This window comes from Delphinapterus leucas, chromosome 7 (assembly GCF_059928025.1).
Source record: "Delphinapterus leucas isolate spDelLeu-1000000601 "Yukka" chromosome 7, BTC_Dleu_Yukka2, whole genome shotgun sequence".
In the NCBI taxonomy this organism is placed as follows: Eukaryota; Metazoa; Chordata; class Mammalia; order Artiodactyla; family Monodontidae; genus Delphinapterus; species Delphinapterus leucas.
In genome coordinates, this window is record NC_143135.1 from 46,814,946 (window position 1) to 46,835,000 (window position 20,055).

General features: G+C 48.9%; 1 long non-coding RNA gene across 1 annotated transcript in view; it reads left to right on the top strand.

Moving 5' to 3' along the window:
- Window positions 1-20,055, top strand: part of LOC149748724 (uncharacterized) — an 80,031-nt gene that overhangs the window by 43,729 nt on the left and 16,247 nt on the right. The window contains exons 5-6 of the long non-coding RNA XR_016393822.1: window positions 6,910-7,103; window positions 9,154-20,055. The exon at window positions 9,154-20,055 is cut by the window's right edge and continues 10,107 nt beyond it. This is a non-coding gene — a long non-coding RNA (uncharacterized LOC149748724). The remainder of the gene's footprint in view (window positions 1-6,909; window positions 7,104-9,153) is intronic.

The following is a 20,055-nucleotide window of genomic DNA, read 5'->3' on the forward strand; positions in this document are numbered from 1 at the left end:
GCTGGTGGCAGAGGAGGGCCCTGTGAGCTCAGGTGAACCCAAAGCTTTGTGCTCCCCTCCAGGGGCTTGCCCCGGCCCCCCCCAGGCCTCTGAGACCTTCCTGCTTCCAGGGGTGGGGTGGGAGGGGCAGTGGTACAAGAATAAGCCCTGGAGAATGGAGCCCATGCGGAGCCTGCAACTTCTTAGAGGAAAAACTTACTGAGACGCTCAAATGATGGCAGTAATTAGGCCACTTATTTTGCAGAAGTCCAAATTAAATGGAAAATTTGGGGCTAATGAAAATGTTCCATTCTCCCCTTTTATTAAATCTAACTCTGTGCCTTGCAAGGGTTTGGGAGTAGCCAGCCCCTGACGGCTTTCTCACAGCCAGTTCATATCCTGCGACTGTAGAGCTGCTGAGATAGAACACACTCTCAGGGCCTCCAGTTACTGGCTCAACTGAAAAATGTCCTTCATAAGGTAGCAGCGTTAACCCACCCCCAGCCACCTACTCCTCCGCTACCAGCCTTCTGCCTGTCACCATCCTCTGCGTGGGCCTCTAGGAACCCAGGCCCGAGAGGGAGGGGCCACATGCTCACTGCAGAGCTGGGCTTCTGGTCTACTCCTCCTGGAGCCCGGGAAAATCTGAGCTCAGCCTCTTCTCCCAAGAGACCCCGGCCTCTACCACTCCAGGCTGCCTGCCTCCTGACAGCAGGAATGGGCTGAAGCACCCAAGATTCTGACTGGACCTGCACTTTGATCCCCCACTTACAAACTAGGGGCCTCGGGCAACCCCGTTTGCCTCTCTGGCCTCCAGTTTCCTCATCTGTAAATTGGGGACAGTGCTAGTGTCTGCCTTGTAGCGCATTGTGGGTGTGAATGGAGGGAGGGCCTCGCAGAGCCCCGTCCATGGTGGGGTAGAGCACCTGTCTGTGGCCAGGTCCCTCCTTGAAACACCCTCTGTGGCTGGGGTTAGGACATGGCTTCTGTCACTCCAGCCTCTCCAGGATTTCCTCTGAAAGGCTTGGCAGAGGTGGGAAGGGTGGAGCTAGAGGAGGAGCAGGTTAGGGTCGGGACATTCCCCACACCAGGTTAAGCAGCAGGGGCGGAGCAGCCTACCCTGATCCCGCCAGCAGGAGGCATGGGCTTGGAGGCCTGGCTCTCCGGGATGGGGCTGTCAGTGGGAAGGAAGGTCATCTCGCACAGACACACACACAGGCTCAGCCCCAGCCCTCCTCAGTGGGGCTCTCAAGCACTTGGCAATGGGACCTGAAGCAGACCTACAGCTTGAAGCACAAGCCACAGTTAACACCTACATTTCAATGCAACTTCCAATTTGTCTACCCATAGAGGTTTCTCAGGAAGCTAGTGTGTACCCAGCACTAGGCTTGAAGAAGTTGGAGAGAGGAGCTTATTTAAATACAGCCATCATTTAAAATACTGGGCTGATCACACTCATGCTTCCCATCTGGGTGATGAGCACCCCGACACAGACACCTGATACCCAGACGAGAAACATGGCTGTCACCTCGACTCCTCTCTCTTCTTTGTCTTCCCATCCTTTCCTACCGCATCCTACAGTTTCTACTTCTTTGTTAGTTTGCTATCTGATCACTCTCTGCCCTCTGCCGCACAAGGTTTCCTTTTCCTCTACCTCATTTCAGGCTCCTCACCAGAATTATTATAACCGTCCTTGCTCTCAGTCCCTCCCTCCCACAGGTCCCAGGGGGATCTGTCAAAATGAACATTTGAACTCCTCACCCTCTGCTTCAATCCCTTCAATCACTGTAAAGTTCCCATCGTGTTCAGGATAAAGTAAAACTTGATAGTTCACATATTCTGCATCTCCCCCAGTACGTCCCTCTTCGTCACACCCTCCAGTCATACCAAATAGCTTGGCGTGAACTCTGGTTGGTTTTGCTTTCTTAAGATTTCTTCTCACTTCTGAGACCCGAACCAGTTCTATGTGGTTTGAATGAAGATGGGTAGGTGATCTAGGTCTGTGATCTAGGACGATAACAATACCCCATCCTTCTAGGCCCAGTGATTAATGCAGGAAGTGAACTTGATCCAAGCAGGGCCTATTACGATGCTCCCTGGGAACCATGGCTGAAACTTATGAAAGAAAATACTTCCTACTAATAATGTTACGCTGAAAGTAAGTGAGTCTAGAGCTTTTGAGGACTGTCTGATCTATTACATAAAGAAAGCCTATTTGAGTGATATAGAGAGACTCAGAACCTGGAAATCAATTAAGCTCCTGGATCCAGCCATGCCTGAACCCACTGCACATGACTTTTCAATTATGTAAGTTAAAAACAATTTTTTTTGGCCTAGTTTGAATCTTGACTAAGACGATGGCTTAGTTTGCTTTACAAACTTTGTAAACTTTGTAAACTTTACAAAATTTACAAACTTTACAAAAATTGCTTTACACTATGTGTTCAAAACTGTCAGTAATTATCACCCCCCTTGTCTTGGAAAATAAGACAGCTCATTTTGAGACTCATCTCAGATGTCAACAGCTCCAAGAAGTCTCTCTTTTTCCCATTTGATTATGATAATACCCCTTCTGTGTGCTTCCGTATCTTACTTCATATTGTGTCATAATTACCCATTCCCACAACCAGATGTGATCACGTTGATGGCAGGATCCATGTCTAAGCCATCTCTATAATCCCTTTGCCCAGCACATGGTTATAGACACCAGGCAGAGTATAGGCAGTATGATTCAATTAGTATAAAGATAAAAACCAGACAACTAATCAATATTTTTTAAAAGAGTTTTTTGATGTGGACCATTTTTAAAGTCTTTATTGAATTTGTTACAATGTTGCTTCTGCTTTATGTTTTGGTTTTTTGGCCGCAAGGCATGTGGGATCTTAGTTCCCTGACCAGGGATCAAACCCACACCCCCTGCATTGGAAGGTGAAGTCTTAACCACTGGACCACCAGGGAAGTCCCTAATCAATATTATTTAAGGATGCATACATAAGTAGTAAAACAGTAAGAAAAAACAAGAAAATTATTATCCTAAAAGTCAGGATGGTGGTTATCCCTGGGAAGAAGGAAGAGAATGCAGCTGGAGAGAAAGAGTCTGGAAAAATAATATTTTTAAATCTGAGTGATGGTTGCACAGATATTCATTTTATTATATTTCCTTGAATTCTATATATCATATGTATACTCTTTTACACACATAGTATAGTTCACTACAGGAAGAAAATGAATGAGATTTTTTAGATCTTTTTTATTGTTTTCTAATTTTATTGCACTGGAGTCATAGAATGTGCCATTAATTATATCAAATATTTAGTGTCTGTTAAGACATCCTTTGTGGCCCATTATATGGTCAATTTTGTTAATGTTCCATGTATACTTGAAATAAAGTGTAGTTCTTAATTATTGGACACAGGGGTTTAAACAAATGTTAAACAAATGTTTAATGTTATTAAACATGTTAATTGTGTAGTTCAGTCATATGTATTCAACTGCTTATGTTTTTACTAATTTTTTCTGTTCCATCAGTTTCTGAAAAAGCAATGTTAAAATTTCCCTTTATGATTGTAAGCCTGTCAGTTTCTCCCACAATTCTGTCAATTTCTGCTATGTAATTTTGCTTAATATACTGTCAATTTTTCCTCGTAATTCTGTCACTTTAAGGTTATGTTATTAATAGCAACCAGTAGAAATATAGATTTCTACTGAATTTTTTCTCTTGTCAGTAAATATTCACCTCCTTTAAATCTCAAAACTTTTTTCTTAAAAGCTCTTTTCCTTGCTATTAACATGTCTCCTTTCTTTTGGTTAGTATTTACAATATATTCTTCTATCCTTTTACTATCAAGCATTCTGCAAAATTATATTTTAGTTATTATGTCTCTTATAAACAACTTATGACTAGATTTTTAAAATCTTACCGGAGAATATCTCAGAATAAGTGGGTTTAATTCATTTAAATTTGTTGTGATTACTGATAAACTTGGACTATTTTATACCATCTTTAAAATTTTTTACCATGTATTTTTCTTTTTTCCTTTTTTTTGCTTTCCTGTATTCAGTAGGATTTACTGAGTTCTTTTTTTTTTTTTTGGCGGTACGTGGGCCTCTCACTGCTGTGGCCTCTCCTGTTGCGGAGCACAGGCTCTGGACGCGCAGGCTCAGCAGCCAGAGGCTCACGGGCCCAGCCGCTCGGCGGCATGTGGGATCTTCCCGGACTGGGGCACGAACCCGTGTCCCCTGCATCGGCAGGCAGACTCTCAACCACTGCGCCACCAGGGAAGCCCCTGAGTTCTTTTTATTACCTGTTTTCTTCTCTCTACTGGTTTGGATGTTATATCTTTTTAAAAAGTCTAAATTTAGTCAGTATCTTTATTTGCCTCCAACAATACAAAGATCTGTAAATGTTTTAACTCCAATCCCCACTCCCATCTTCTTGCTATTGTTATAAAATATTTTAGTTCTACCTTGTTTTTTAACACATTCTAAAGATTAGTCGTCATTTTCTGTAGTCAATGCTTATTTAAATTAACCAAACATGCTTTCTAATTTATTTGCTCGTTGTTCCTTCCTCTTGGTCTCAATTTTCTTCTAAGTTACACCCCTTAGTTGTTAGTTCAGAGAGAATTGTGCGTTGTAAACACTCTGACTTTTTCTAATATCTTTTACTTTGCCTTTACTCCAAATTACAAGTTGCCAGTTATTTTTCTGTAGTGCTCTGAAGATGTTATTCCACGGTCTTCTGGAATTAATTGGGCTTCTGAGAAGTCTGCTGCCAGCCCAACTGTTGTTCTTTTTTAGGAATTCTGCTGTCTCTCGTTGCTTTTCTCTGTTATTTAATGTTTTGAAGTTTCCCCATCATGCATCTAGATGTGGATTTTTTTTATTTGTCCTCAGGATTTAAGGCATTTAATCAATTTGAGGACTCAACTCTTTCTTCAATTGTGGAAAATTCTTAGGCATTTTCTCTTCTAGGATGCCCACCCCCATTCTTTCTACTCTCTTCTTCTGGAACGATTGGGAATCTTTGAACCATCTGATTTCTCCTGATACTCCCTCATGGTGCCTCCTTTCCTCATATGGTTGGTAACTTTTCGTTGAGCTTTTGTTTCTCTGAGCTTTAGCAGAGGTTGTGCTTCTAATGGAGTCTCAAGTGCCGTATTTGTCATAATATTCCTTGCCAACCAGCTTCATGCTTCTCGTTGCTGGTTCCCTAGACCCATCTTATTCTCTCAGCTTGTGGATCCTAGGCCTCCAGGTAGTGTACATTTGGACTTCATACCTGCTTCTGGCCCATTCCCAAGGCTGCAACTTCTTGTGGACTTTTTTTCTCTCCCATCCACTGCCCCAGACACACAATACGTTTTCTTGTTGCTTGCTACACTTGTGAGTTTAGTTTCTCTAGTTCCATCTTCATATAGATGGCAGACTTTCAGTGCCCTCAGCTGTATGCAAGGGGTCTTAATTCTGTTTCTGTGGCTTTTCATGGGCAGGAGGCTAAATCTCCTGTCCCTACTTGGGTGTTAAAATGCCACTACCACCACCACCAAAGGACAGTACAGTATCACTTCCTGCTTACCATCCTAGCAATAAATACACTCTTTTGCTGGTCCTGGAGAGTTCCCCCTTTTTTTTTTTTTTCCCATGTAATGCTATATTGAACATGCCCATCCTTTTCATTATCTTTGTTTAGGGGTTTAGTTTAACCTTTGAAAAATATACAAAATATGGATATTGTTATTTTTTATAGCCAACACTTGATTGAATTTACCAACATGTTTTAATCACTTCCTGTGGTCATCCATGGTCCCTTGCACCCCATTTGCCTTACCTTCATGTTTACTTCTCTTCTTACTCAGGGGACATCTTTATTTCAGTGAGGAGCTGTAGGGGCGTAGTAGCTTAGTCTTTGCGTGTCTATAAGGGGGTTTATTCTGCCTGCACTTTTAGATAATAGATTAACAGGGTATAAAATTCTAGATTGATTGTCACTTTTTCTCCAGTATCGTGAAGATATTATTTCATTTTCTTCTCTCATGGGTCACTGAAGACGATCATTTTTGTAATGACCTGTTTCTTTCTTCTGATAGCTTTTAAAATGATCTTCTTACCTTGATGTTCTGAAGTTGCACATGATGTGTCTGAATGTGGATCTATTTTTATTTTTCCAACTCAGTACACTGGGTAGATTTTTTCATCTGAAAACTCACATCTTTCTTCAATTTTGGAAAATTTTTGACAATTGTCTTTTTAAATATTGCTTCTCTACTATTTCTTTCATTCTCTTATTAGGTAACCTTTATTAGATGCATGTTAGAGCTCTTCAATCTAATTCCATGTTTCTCAATTGCATAATATATATATGCATTAGATATCTATCCTATCTTTCTACATGCAATCTAATATATATATATATACAGGATTTCTATTCCAGTTCTGGTTCATGGAGTTGTTAATCTTATTTTTGAAACTGCCTATGAGCTTTTGGTTTTCTCTTTATATAATCGATTGTCATTGCTCCTTGTATAGACCAGATCAGACCATTAAAGTGTGAACCACCTATGTAATTCTGAAGTTGACAATCCCTCTCTCCCTATTCAGAAAATCTGGATAAAGAGAGTGATAGGTCCAACTTGTGTCACTGGGTACAGGGCATGCAGTGCAATAACTTAGATCACATGCCCACCTTGTGGTGGAGGTGGTGCCGGACACCTGGACTGAAAGCCTTATCATAGTCACATGGGGCAGAAAGAGGTTTTTTCCCCCAAGGCAAGAAGGAACAGTTCACCAAGGAAGGGAGATGGGATGATACACTGACCAGAACAAAATCATGGCTACCACAATCCACACTGGGACCCTTTCTCATGATCTGGAGTACCCGGGAAGCTTAAACTTACCCTTATATTTCTATTTCAACCCTTTGAGTTCCAGATAGGCAGGACCTCAGCTGGATCAACAGGAGAACACATTAGTGCAACCCAGGAGAGGATCAACCTGGGAAAATCCTCCTTCCCTCAAGCTCTTCTCCAAGGACAGCAGAAGCTGAGAAGCATGCAGCAAGCTTGGTCAGTGTATGAAGTTCCTTCAGCTGAGACATTTTCTTCACTTTTCCTCAAGCGCCAGAGGTATGTAAGTAGACAAAGAGGCCTATGGTTCCAAAATCAAGGAAAGGGGGATCTGGTGCTGAGCTGAGGCTCTGCCATCTGTTGTCATGGTGGGAACAATCATTTGTTTAAGCCCTAGTCTGAGTAACCAGCCCAGGGTCATGGGATACTGGGCAGGTGGGCAGCCCACCAGGGGCTTGGTAGGAAGACAGGTGGTCCATGGATCTTGGCTAGCCAGGGCACAGACCCCTGCCTCCCACACCAAGGCTGCTGGGCTGGAAGGGAGATTAGAGGGAGGTTGGTGGGTTCCCAGGCAGGGGCCCTGGGTCAGTTTCTACTCTGTACCCCCAGTCCCCCACATCGAGGCCTGCTCAGCACTGCCACTGCTGCAGTCACAGTTAATGGCATCTTTCATTGCATTTAGAGCTTGATTTGTTTACAAACTAATAAATATGATTTATAAAATGTGCCCGTGGTTTGCTAATTACTGCACATATGGCGTTTCATTTTGTGAAACTGGCATTTGCATTCTTTGTAGATTATGACTTTGTGTCCCCAGTGCTAATTAGTCTGGTTAGGCAGATAACTTCCCGGTTACTAGGCTAAGAGGCCGAAGGCTGTGGCACTCGGGGAGAAGGGCGGCTGGTATGGTCAGCCTTGCCGGGAGGAAACAGGGAGGCCCCAGGACTGTGCTGAGGACCCTGGAATGTCAAGCAGCCCATTTTGTGTCCTTCCCCAAATCCAATTAAGCACAGTTCGTTAGCATGAATTTCTTAATCAGGCCTAATCTTCCCAGTGAATGCACAATTTCTGAATTGTCACAGAGCTGGGTCCGCCTGCAGGCGATCAAGGGACTGGCAGGGCTTTGGTAGGAGAGTGAAGGGACAGCAGGCTGCCGGACCCTTCCCAGTGGCCAGTGAGAAGGACACACAGTGCTGGGCTTGTTGACAACCAAGACCTTGGGTGACCAAAGGGGATCCCAGAGCACTAGGCCAACTTATGAGCCTCAGACAGGAGGTCCTCCAAGCTATCTAGTCCACAGGATGCATCCCCAGGCCCTGGGCTGGCCATGGAGACCGTGCTTCTCGGTCCACTGGAGGAGCAGCTGGAAGGCTGAGCACTAGGCTCCAGTGTGTTAGGATCAGGTCCCAGCAAGAAGGGGAAATAAAAAGAAGGGGAAGAGAAAGCACACCACAAATGACTGGCATTGGATCTCTCACGAACATTGGTGAGCTTGGGCCGGCACCAGATTTAATTTGTGTTAGAAAAATAAGATAAAGTTCCATTGCTTACATCCTGAGCATCACAGAGCAATTTGCACCTGCTCCATTACCTCCAAGGGAGATGATATCCCTAAAGCGTTTAGTATAAGGTGTGGCAGGCATCTTTGAAGTGCTAAATAGTTACATTTAAGCGGTTCTTAGAGAAGGGCCCCCTACTGGTGAATGTGCAATGGAGGAATTACAGTGGATGTTCTGTGGAATCGGCGTCGGTAGACTCTGGGGGAGGCCAGGCAAGGGCTTCCTAGTAACTCCGTGGCACTCCACAGAGGCAGTCCTGGGCCCCAGTCCCCACCCCCACCCCCTGCCTTTGCTCCCAAAAAAACATCTGGGAAGAACTTGGTCACACACTGTCCAACCTCCCTCCTCCCCGGGAACGTGTGGCTGGCTCTTCCATCTGTCATGGCTCAGGAGGCTGGATAAGTGACATGCCTGTGCCTCCGCCCCCGCACCCCCACCCCGCAGCTCCCTGTACTTTTCCGGTCACAATGCTTAACACACTGGGTTGCAATGACTATTTTCCTGTCCACTCACAGATCCGCGAGCAGCTTGAGGGCAGAACTGTGGCTGCCTTACTCTGCTGCAGCTGCGGTGTAGCTGAACTTGTTGGGTGGACGGATGGATGGATGCACGGGTGGATGGATTTCCATGGGTTCTGGAAACCATCTCCTCCTGTACAGGCCTTTGTCCCTGTTTGGTGCTGGGGCTTGAAGGGGCTGGTTCAGGAGAGGGATGGGGTGGGGTTAGGGCAGCAGCATTAGCTTGGCCTAATTCTCTGTCTCTTTGGGCAGGATAGGACCGGAGGCCTCGCAGACTCAACAAGGGAGGAGCTAGGGACCCAGGATCACCTGGGCCCAGGTTGGCCTTCCTCACGGAGTCAGGAACCTGGGAGGAGCCGCAAACCTATGCTTGGAGGTCTGGGAAGTTCTAAGCGGAGAGTCCTGCCCGTGGAAGAAGAAGACTTCAGATCTGGTCCTGCTTGACCTTGGAAGGGTCACTTCCCCCATCTGAGCTTTCATTTTCTCCTTTGAACAGCAGAGATCAAATAGCCTTCCAGGCTTCCTCCCTGATTCAAAGAAGTAACTGCAGACAGGGAGGGACCAGCGCGTGCACACATGCTTGTGGGTGTGCTGGTGTGAAGGTGAGTGTGTACATGCGTTGGGGAGGGAAGCGAGTGCAGATCGGCCCAGGCAATGGCAGTCCTGCCACGGCCTTCAGGAGAGCAGCACTTTGTACAAGGGTCAGGAGTTTCCTCAGAACTCAGAGGGGTGGGCCCGAGCCCCCGCCCCATCTCGCAGTTTGACGTGAGGGAGGCAGTGTAAGAGGATTGCCTTGGCCCGTCCATTTGACTTTCATAACCAGCATCCTGGTGTAGGGATATGATTCTTTCTCTTTCTTCGAAAATCTTAATATATTCTGCTTTAAAATTGTTTTGAAGTAATAAAGGGATTTTCACAGGCAACAGATGAGTCTCTGGACAGACTTAATCTGAGGCCAAAAGCCAGAGACAGGGATTTACCTCCCTGTCCCATAATGACTCCTTTCAAGTGAGACAAAGGGGAAGAAGGGGATCCACAGAGGGGCAGGAGGGAGCGCCCCAGAAACCCCTGCTCCTGGCCCAGAAGCCTTGTTTATGAGCAAACCCAGGCCAGCAGCTCCACGAACCCCGCTTCAACCAGGAGTTCGCTGCCACCATGGCCACGGATCGACTGCCTCAGCCTACCTTAGGGGTAGGCTGATCTGTCCCGATCCTGGCTGCACAGCCACAGTCAAAGCTGGGGAGGGGCACTGAGGCTGAAAACCACAGCGAGGTGTTATGGGGCAGGGCAAAAACCACAAGCCCAGCTCAGAACTTCTCCCCAGGCTCCAGACCCACACATGCAACCACCTGGACACCTCCCCTTGGATGCCCCACCTGTGCCTCCAACTCACTGTGTCCACAGCTAGACTCATCACCAACTCCCAGGCCTGCCCCACCTCCTGTGGTCCTCATCACCGAGATGGTATCGCCCCTTTCCTGATCAGGGCACCGAGCCGGCTGGCATTCTGGAAGGGAGTGGGATGCTCACTCCCCAGAGACTCTCCAGACTCAGAGAGGGGCCAATGGGCATACTTGACCTGGTCAGAAGTCACCCCCCCCCCCTGCTGGGGACCAGGCTGATGGGAGCCTTCACTGCAGGAAGTTCTAAGGAATAGAGGGATGAAGGATCCACAGACAACCCCCAGGGGACCCAACTTCTCTCTGTGTTTCCCATTCTCTTCAAGGCCTTCCCAGAGGGACTGAAACTGAGTCCTTCGTGATTTTGATGTGCATCCACATTGGCCTTCTGGTCTTTAGATTATGTCTAATGGCCTGGGTAATAAGGCACACTCTGTACAAGCATCCCTATACCTCCTATATGCAGCACATATGTGCACAGGTGCTCACACAACACCCTCCCCCAAACAAGTGCAGATGTCTGGGCACCATGTAGCTGAGCAACTGAAAGTCCACATGTGCACATGAAGGTAAACCCTCATACACTGGGCTTGGAAGTCTCACTTTGCAGCCCAGGGTAAAAAGACATGATGCAGGCCAGTAAGTACTCCCAAATTTCTAGGGAAAACCCTGAGATGAAAGGAAAAAGAAAAAAGGAAATGATGTCGCCTTTTTCATGAGCTGGGGCCACAGTCCCGGAGGCCTCCTTTGGGTCATGGGCAGTGCTGCTCTGGGGGCTGGTCAAAGCTCCTGAAACTGGGGCAGAAGGACTCCCTGCCTGGATGCGCGCTGAGGGTATCTTCTGTGTCTCAGGTCCCTTCTCAGGCCTTTAGGTCAGCTATTATATTGTGGGAAAAGGACTCACTAAGTCGGACCTCGGTGCTGATTCTAAGAGCCCTCTTATAGGCTTTATGACCTTGGGCAAGTCACTTAACTTCTCTGAGCATCAGTTCTCCCCTCTGTAAGGTGGGAATAATGATGCCTGCCTGTCTAACTCTAGGATGATATGAATCAATGACAGTGAAAGTTCTTCAAAGCTGCGAAGGCTTGTATATATTTGAAGCGTTATTAATATGTTCTTCTGCCTCCAAAGCTGGCCTTCCCCGAGGAGACGATGCAATGTTTTTGAACATAGAGTGAATTCCTAAACTGTGCCCTCCCCCTCTCCACTATTTCTGCCTTGGGTTGTCAAAAATGGTAATCTTCTCTCAGGCCTGAAATTATGAGCCTGCTTTATTGGTCAAAGGCCATAATAATTTGAGCTCTTATTTTATAAACTCATTTCTGCACAGTGATATCCTGATAGGAGCAGGAATAATAAATCACAAACATGTCCCCCAAGATTGCATTGTAAATGTCAAACTAGACAGGAAATTGTAATTAAAGAAAGGAAATTGCTACAAAGAAGCACTTGATTTTAAAATGAGCCAAGCATAGAATTTTCTAAGCATTTAATTATAGTCCAATTTCAACTGACTTGGCTTTTGCAGTCATATTTCTTATTATAACTCTTCTACATAATAACCCAATCTCCCTGCTCACATAGGTCCGGCCCATCAGAGGGTAAGGACACTGCACAAGCACAGGGATTTAGAACTTTAAAGGGACGGTAATCATGGTGGAGGCTGGGGTGACGGACACAGGTGTCAGGATTTTAAATCAACCACAGTCGAATTTCCAGCCAAAAGGGAAGCAACCTAACACCTGGGAGCTAAGCAGATTTAGCCTGACTTCCGCTCAGTGAGAAATCCACTCAGGCGCTTGCTTCCGTCAGGAGAAGAGAGGCCCAGCCTCCCATGTCCTGTTCCTCAGATCTTCACACGTGCATGGAAATGGCCCCCACCTACTGGCCATGCTTTACCCAGGTAGTACCTCGGGACTGGGCGCGGTTTAACATCCACGTCTGCACCTGGGTGCTGGGGGTGGAGGGTGTATGCATATTCAACCAGGTGTTCAGCGGCCACAGGCGCTACAGGAGGGAGGGCAGGGTGGCTGAGAATGTAGGACGTGGTGCTAGATGGTCCTGGGTTCAAATCCTAACTCTGCCACTTAACTACGAGTTGGGCCTAAGTCACGAAACCTCTATAGCCTTGAAATGCTCGTTTGTAAAACGGGCATCATGATAGCCTCCATCTTGTCTGGTGTGTGGTTAACAGTCATAAATGGGAGTGACTGCAATGGTTACTGTTGCTGGCCCAGGAATGATCCCCGGAGTAACCTGCACACCGGATCTTCTTGTCTCTCCCTCAGGTTTATAGGGCCCAGAAACTGGTTAGCTACTGGTTCAACTTCCGGTCCGTGGAGGCTGCTGCTCTCAGCTGGGATTCCTCATTCCCCTCTGCAGGCTTAGCCTCTCCCACAGGAGGGAAGGGAGACTCAGAACCAGAGCATCCTTCTTTCTCAAACCTTCCTCTCTCTTCAGACAATTCAGCTAGGTTGTGGTCAGCAGAGTGGGTAAAGTCTGACACGAGTAGAACAGGGCGTGGCCCCCAGAAAGGCCCAAAGACTGCTATCTCAGTGGAGATGTTACCCAAGGAGTTACTATGAGTGGGAGTCCAGCCGGTCTGCTAGGCTGGTTGTGCTGTTTGGCATTGCACAAGCTCCAGGGAGTGGTATTTACATAGACTACAATATGAATGCCCCCTTTAAATTGTGCAGTGTACAACTTCTACAGCTGAACATGGTGAACCTAGACTCTGGGCCCAGAGCTGAGTTGGACCTAGATTGGTGGGAAGGTAAGGGTCAGGTTGGAGAGAGGTACAGAATAGTTTGAAGATTTGGACTTGGAGTGAAGAGTCAAAGGTCCCAGAGATCAGAGGAGAAACCAGAGGAGCAAAGCCCCAGAGAACTGCAAAGGTATGTCTGGAACCACAAGTTGCAGTAAAGGGGTGGGGGGCGGTGCTGACGCATCCTCTCCCCTGGGTACCTCTGCTCTATGGGGTTTGTCTCATCTGAATCTGCTGGGCAGCAGGGTAGCTTGGCTTCTGACAGCAGTGATGAGTCGGGCACCAGTCTGTCCTCTGGCAGAGTATCCCCATCCCCACCTGTGATGAGTCAAATGCAGGGATCATACCACACGGTACAGACAGTGCGTGTAGTGGGTGATATAGGACCAACTTCCTGGGCTGCGAGCATCTGGGGGAGCCTGGCTCAAGGCTTCCTGACAGAAGTGCCATTGGAGGTGGTCACAGAGAGGGCACTTAGGAATTTTGGGGGCACCATGGGGAAGAGGCATTCCAAGGAGATGGAACAACCTGGACAAAGGTACAGAGCTGTGAGAATACTTTCATTCGTTCAGAAATATTTATTGTGACCACCATGTGCCAGGCACTGTTCTGTGTACTAGGGATACTGCAATGAATAAAACAGACAACAATCCTTGTCTTCATGAAGTTTCCGTTCTAGTGGGAAGAGAAAGATAACAAATACTATAATAACCAGATTGTGTAATATGTCAGACGGCAATACTGAGGGCTATGTAGAAAAATCAAGCAGGGGAGAGAAATAGGAAGTATTGGGAAGAGTTGCAATTTTAAGTAGAGGGTTCAGGGACCTTCCTGGGAAGGTGATATTTGAGCCAAGACATAAAAGCGGTGGAGGAGCAAGGCAAGCAGACACACAGAGAGCATTCCAGGCAGAAGGAAGAGGAAGTGCAAAGGCCCTGAGGTCTGGCCTGTTCAAGGAATAGCCACGAGGACACTGTGTGGTGAGGAAGGGGGAGTGAAGGGGGCAGAGAAGAAGGGAGAACCAGGTTGCACAGGGTCTTGTAGGTTACTGAAGGACTCAAACATGATTAGGGGCTTACTGACTGCATCATTGAGAGCAGACTCAAAGGGATCACAAAGGCAGAATTGGACGTAGTCTAGGTTCAAATCTTGGCTTAGCCACTACTAGCTGGGTAACCTCAGGGAAATTACTTAACTTCTCTGGACCTCAGTTTCATGAATATAACCCTGGGGATTCATAATAGTGTCAACTTCAGAGGATTGATACAAGGTTTAAAATAGTTAATTCACCTAAAATGCATAAAGCGGGTACCTGGCTTGCAGCAAGGGCTACGTGAGTGTTGGCTACTGCAATTTCAAAGAGGAGAGACAGGTCAGATCTCGGATTCATAAGACTCATCCAGGCTGGTGTGAGGAGGTGGGATGCAGGGCCTGGAGAGGCAGGGAGAGGGGCTTTGCAGTAGTCCAGGGGAGAGATGGTGGTGGCCTGGGGTGAGGGGTGGGACATGCAGAGAACTGGGAGGGTTTGAGAGGAACTTGTGGGGTAACCTTGGTGAAATGTACCTCATACTCCGCCTCAGAGGACGGGAAGTTGTGGGAGAGGGCGGAGCAGTGAGATCAAACCCACGTCGCGGCTGATGAGGTTCCCGCAGTGGCTTTCTTCTCACTCTCCCTCCTGGAGCCCACTGTCCCCCTCTGCCCCCGGGGGGGTTCGTATCCAGAAGGCCCTTCCCTCCCCCTGTCTCCTGACAGGATCCAGTCCAGACTCCTTGGCCTGGTCCTCAAGGCCCTTCCCACCCTGACCCTAGCCAGCTCCATCTCTCACTGCCCCTTCAAGACCCCTTGTGCTGCCCCCATCAGGCCCCTCCACTCCAGCCTGGCCCCTCAGCTTCCCAGGAGTTCTGTTTCTGGCCAGTGACTCAGGGCTGCCTCCTGGTGGCCACAGGGCCATGACTTACCCGCATTCCACCTCAGGAAATGGTTCTCTGGCCAGTACAGCTTCCTGCTCACTAGCTCTGCCTATGCACAGTGTCCTCAGCGGCTGCATGTTGGAAAGAGTGTGCCCCTGCCCCCGGGGGCCTCTACCAGGCACAGGCAGGTCCCATTTGTGAAGGAGGCACATGTGTACTCAGGACTATAACTTTGTGCCCTAGACCTTGTGACCCTTTGGTCAGGGAGAACCCAAAGTCTTCTCCTGTGAAAACAGACCTTCAGGAAAGCACCCCAGACTCCCAGTTAAGATGAAATTTTAATGGGGGAACTTGAGGCACTCTGGAGGTGGCCAACCAGCAGAGGCAGCTGGCCCGGCCTGCCCTCAGGGCATCCTGAAGCAGTTCTTCCTGGCGGAGAGAGAGGGTCCTCCAGCTGTCAGGTTGTACTGTCACACCAAGGCTCCATCTCATTCTGGCTAAGACAGAAGACCACATCCAAAGTCTCCTCCTGGCCTCCAAGACCCCCTACCATCCACCACTGCCCATGGAGAACTCTGTGGCCTGGCCATGCCAACCTGCTTCTCCTGCCCCGTAGGCCCACCTCCCTGCCCTGCACACTCCAGTACTCTGCCTTCCTAGCCAGCTCCTGCACCCCGTCTTCCAGGGAGCGAGGCTGCCCTGAACTTCTTGGCCCATCTCTGCTTCTCCCTCTTCTTTTCTCCTTGAACCACCACCAGGCCATCTCAGAGGGCTCAGGGCCGAGAGAGCCTGAGGCTCCAAATCTCAGCCCTGCCAGCCCCAGGCCTTGGCTCCTATCAGGCTTCCTCTAGGCCATGAGCACTCCGTTTCCTTCTCTGTGCCCCCTGTTCCCACCGGGCACTAGCACTGTGGGAGAACAAAGTAGGTGCCTGATCCCCACCCACCTACAGGAAAAGGGGACAGTTGTTCCCCTGAGGCCTCAAGCCCGAGCCAGGGCTGGACAGAGAGGAAGGGGCAGGGGCTTCAGAAGCTGATGACAGAGGGTTCAGGGGGTCCAGCAGAAGCCCCTCATGGTAGACAAACAGGACCTCCAGCAAGGAGCCCCAAGCCATGTCTGAGGGGAAAGCAACGTCCATTAAGTCCATTAGCTTTAACACTGAAATCAATGTTGCAGCCACCAGAAGTAATTAGCGTAATTCACATTTCAGATCAGGAGATTTTTTTTGAAAACCAAGTTTAATTACATTGAAAAAAAATGACAACTTCATTTTCCCTCCCTTGATAGGTTCCCCTGATGATCCCCACACTTTCATTTAAAAAAGGACTGGTCGCAGTTTGTTTTTTGTTTTTTTTTTTAATGCCATTAAACAAAAGTAGTACTTTGGCTATTTCAGAGGTAATAAATGAGCTTGGATGCCCGCAACAGAGTTCCCTTCCTTTTATCAGGACAGAGCATGTGGTTTTTGGCCTGAGAGAATCCAGTTGGGGCTTTCAGGCAGCCAGAGTGGCTCTAAGAGATCACCAAACCCATTTTACAGATGAGTAAACTGAGGACCAGCCAAAGGAGGAGACCCGTTCCAGGCCACCTTGTCCGGCCCCATGCTAGCTACAAGGGATGCAGAGATGGCCGCTGCCATCAAGGAGTGGGGGAGATAGAGATGTAGGCTGTGTCGGGGTCAGTACAGACCAGCTTGGGGAATCAGGAAAGGCAGAGGTGACATCAGATCTGAGCCCTGAAGGGTCTAGGACTTAGCTGGGGGAAGAAGAGAAGGCTGCCATTCCAGATGGAGCAGAAGGTGACAGCCAAGGCCAAGCAAAGGGCAGTAGACTTGGGAGTGTACCTGGGCTTGGGTAGACGTTGCTCATTCAGGCTCTCATGGGAGATGAGGCCTGAGGATGCCACATCTCACCTCACTGATTTCCCAGACAGAAGGCCCTCACATCCATATAAGGATATCAGGGTTTCCAATAAATTGAAGATGGCAGCCAGGAGGCCACACTGTCCCCACCTTTATCCCACCCCACCTTACCACCCTCCCTGCACTTCCTGCTCCTGCAGCCCTCCAGTCCCTATCCTACCACCTTACCCCATTTCTTTGTCCCACACTCAGATCTGCCCACCCCAGCACCTTAGCCTGACAATTCTTATTTTCAGCTTCCCTCACCTCAAGCCTCGTCTTTGTAGCCTCTGGCCCCTCTGACAGATGCATCTCCCCCACCCATGACTTGGTCCCATGTGTTTGTTTAAGAGACTGCCATGGTGCTAATTGCTGTGTTTATTCGCGCTCGCCAAATGCGCTCTGTTTTGCAGGCATTTGCTTGAGTGGCTCCGGATGCCTGATCTTGCTTGTTTTTCTTTTGGGGTGGGCGGGGGCAGGGAAAGAGACACATCATTCTCATCACTGCCTTTCTGGGACACGCCGGAACCAGGACTAGGGCCTGTCCCCTTGTCTTGCCTCTACCCCTCCTCTCCAGGAAGGGGCCCCTGGGCTCGGAGTCAGCTTCCTGGGTCAGGAGAGTTTCGGTTTGCTGCTGGGGGGCTGGCGCAGCATTCTCTCCGTGGAATCATGTCTCTGTTTTCCCAGCGACCCCCATGGCCAGAAAAGCAAGCCTTAGCTCATTGGTTGTGCAGTCTGGCCTGGCCTGTTCTCTGAGTAAAAGAACAACCTAGATGAGAATGTTGTGCTTCGCTGGATCTCAGAAGATGAGGCAATAAATGTGAGCCATCCCGGCCTCCAGGGATCCCCACGAGGGCTGCTCAGCCAGGCAGGGCCGCACTCCCAGCACCTCCTCCCGTGCCAAGCCGCTCCATTGTGTGGGCTGGCAGGCCTGGGGTGGGGGGCGGCGGGAGGGTCACGCCTGCCAGGGTCTTCGCATCACAGCCCCTCGCTGAAAGGCCCCACCCCCTCCCCTGGGCCCCACCAGCCAGGCCAGGGTCAATGGGATTAAAGGCTCAATTCACGCCAGTCAGTTCTCTGGTAACATGATTTCATTAGAGGCAGGCAGGGAAGAGAATGGACGGAAACAGCTGGTGTATAAATTATAAAGTCTACTTTGTACTGAGTGCACACACCTTTCCCCAGCCACATGACTAATTAATGTGGCGGGGAGTGGACTTGAAGTCCGATTGCCTTTCCCCCTCTCTCCTGGGGCTTGGTTAACAACAGGTCCCTGCAAAGCTGGGAGAAGGGAAGATTATGCAAAGCTATCATCATATGAAAATAGCGTATTAACATACTGCCTGTGAGCTGTGTCCGGTCAGCTCCCTCCCAGTGGCGTGTGTACGAAACAATTAGAATGGCATTTCTACCATGCTTCTTTAATACATTTTGGCGTTAATATAATCAAGGGATGAGGGGCTAGACATCTTGCAGGCACAGTTTTCTGTAACACCCATGGGACGTTTGGCGGGGGTGGGGGGTGGGGGGTGGGCAGGCTGATGGGATCTCGGGGGCGGGGGTGGGATGCGGCAGCGCTCCTCTGGACCAGAGCCTCAGGTGCAGTTCTCTGGTGAGTTGCCCTGCCTCTGTCAGCCACTACAACCTCTGGCTGCCTGGGAGCAAAGGCTTCCTTTCCCCTGGGCAAGGGACCACAGGTTCCGGAGGCTTCTCTACTAGCGACAGCAAGAAGTTGCAGAGTTAGAGAGATCCTTTAGAAACATCGATTATGTCTTTTAATCCTTTACCGAAACCCCCCAGAGACTGCCCAACTCGCTTCAAGTAAAATGCAAACTCCTTCCCCAGGCGTGATCTAGCCCCTGCCTACTACTCCGGCTCACCTCGCCCAGCTGTGCCCTCACGTGCCTCCTTCAGCCCCTCCAGCCTTCTTTCTTTTCCTCATACACCCTGAGATCCTCCCAGCCTCAGAGCCTTTGTACTTTCTCTTCCCTCTGCCTAGTGGGATTCTCCTTCTTGTCCTGCAGGTCTCAGCTCCTCAGAGAGGCCTACCCTGACCGCCTGATCTCAATCAGCTCCACCCCAGTCACTGTCTGCCTCTTTGTTTTGTTTCCTTCATAGGTCTTGTCCTGATCTCAAATTGTTCTGTGTCTGGATTTGGTCCTTGCTGATCTGCTGCTTCCCACTGGAACATAAGCTCCTGGGGGCAGGGACCTTGTCTGGCTTGGTCACTGCTGGATTCCCAGCACTCTAGTGGAAATTGGCACATACCAGGTAATTGGCAACTGTTGTTTGGATGAGTGAATGAATGACTCAAATCCTAGCATCTGGAGTCTCTGGGGGAACCAGTAAGACCTGGTGGGGATCTTGGCTTTGCCGCCATCTCCCTTGGGCAACCCAGCTCTTTCATTCGCCAAGCCTTTATCCGGGACCTGTTGGTTGCGTAATCCTGAAGAACTGGGAGAAGCAGGAACCAGCTGTGGTTCCTGCCCTGAGGGGCTTGAAGCCTAATTGGGAAATAAGTCTTGATATGAGAAGACCAGCTCTCTAAGTCAGAGCTTGAACACAGGGCTACAGGGGGACGGAAAGGTGGGAGTGAAGGGCCTGGGGCCAACAGCTCTATGACTGATGCTGCTGTGCGACTTCAGGCCAGTCACTGAACCTCTCTGCTCCTCAGTTTCCTCATCTGGAAGGCAGATCACAGTCAAAGTCAGCCTTGGAGCTTACTGAGTCCCATTCGAGAGATAGGCAGGCTGAGGCCCAGAGAGGGACAAAGTCTTGCCCAGTGTCACAGGGTGAGTTAGTGGCAAAGCCAGGACCAGCGCCCAAACCAAGGCCTGTGTGTCTCGGTGGGATGCCAGACCCCTGCTCCCATCTGTCACTAGCCACCTGAACCATTCCAGATGCTCCGGGGGCCCAGTTAGCACCCAGCCCTTAACCCGCAGCTCAGAGAAAGAGCTGAGAGCCCTGAGCATGTGCCTCCTTCCTTCACAGCAGGTGGGGATCATATCTGAGTGAAGGCATCTCCAGGCCATGAGACATCTGGAAAGTGGCCTGCTGCCACTCCCCAGACTTTGTATGAACAAAGCCTTGTGTCTGTGGGAAAGACCCAGCACAAGCAAGTCTGGCTCAGACCCTTTCTGCCTTCTCCTGTTCTGGCCTCCCTGGGAGGTTGCTTCACTGA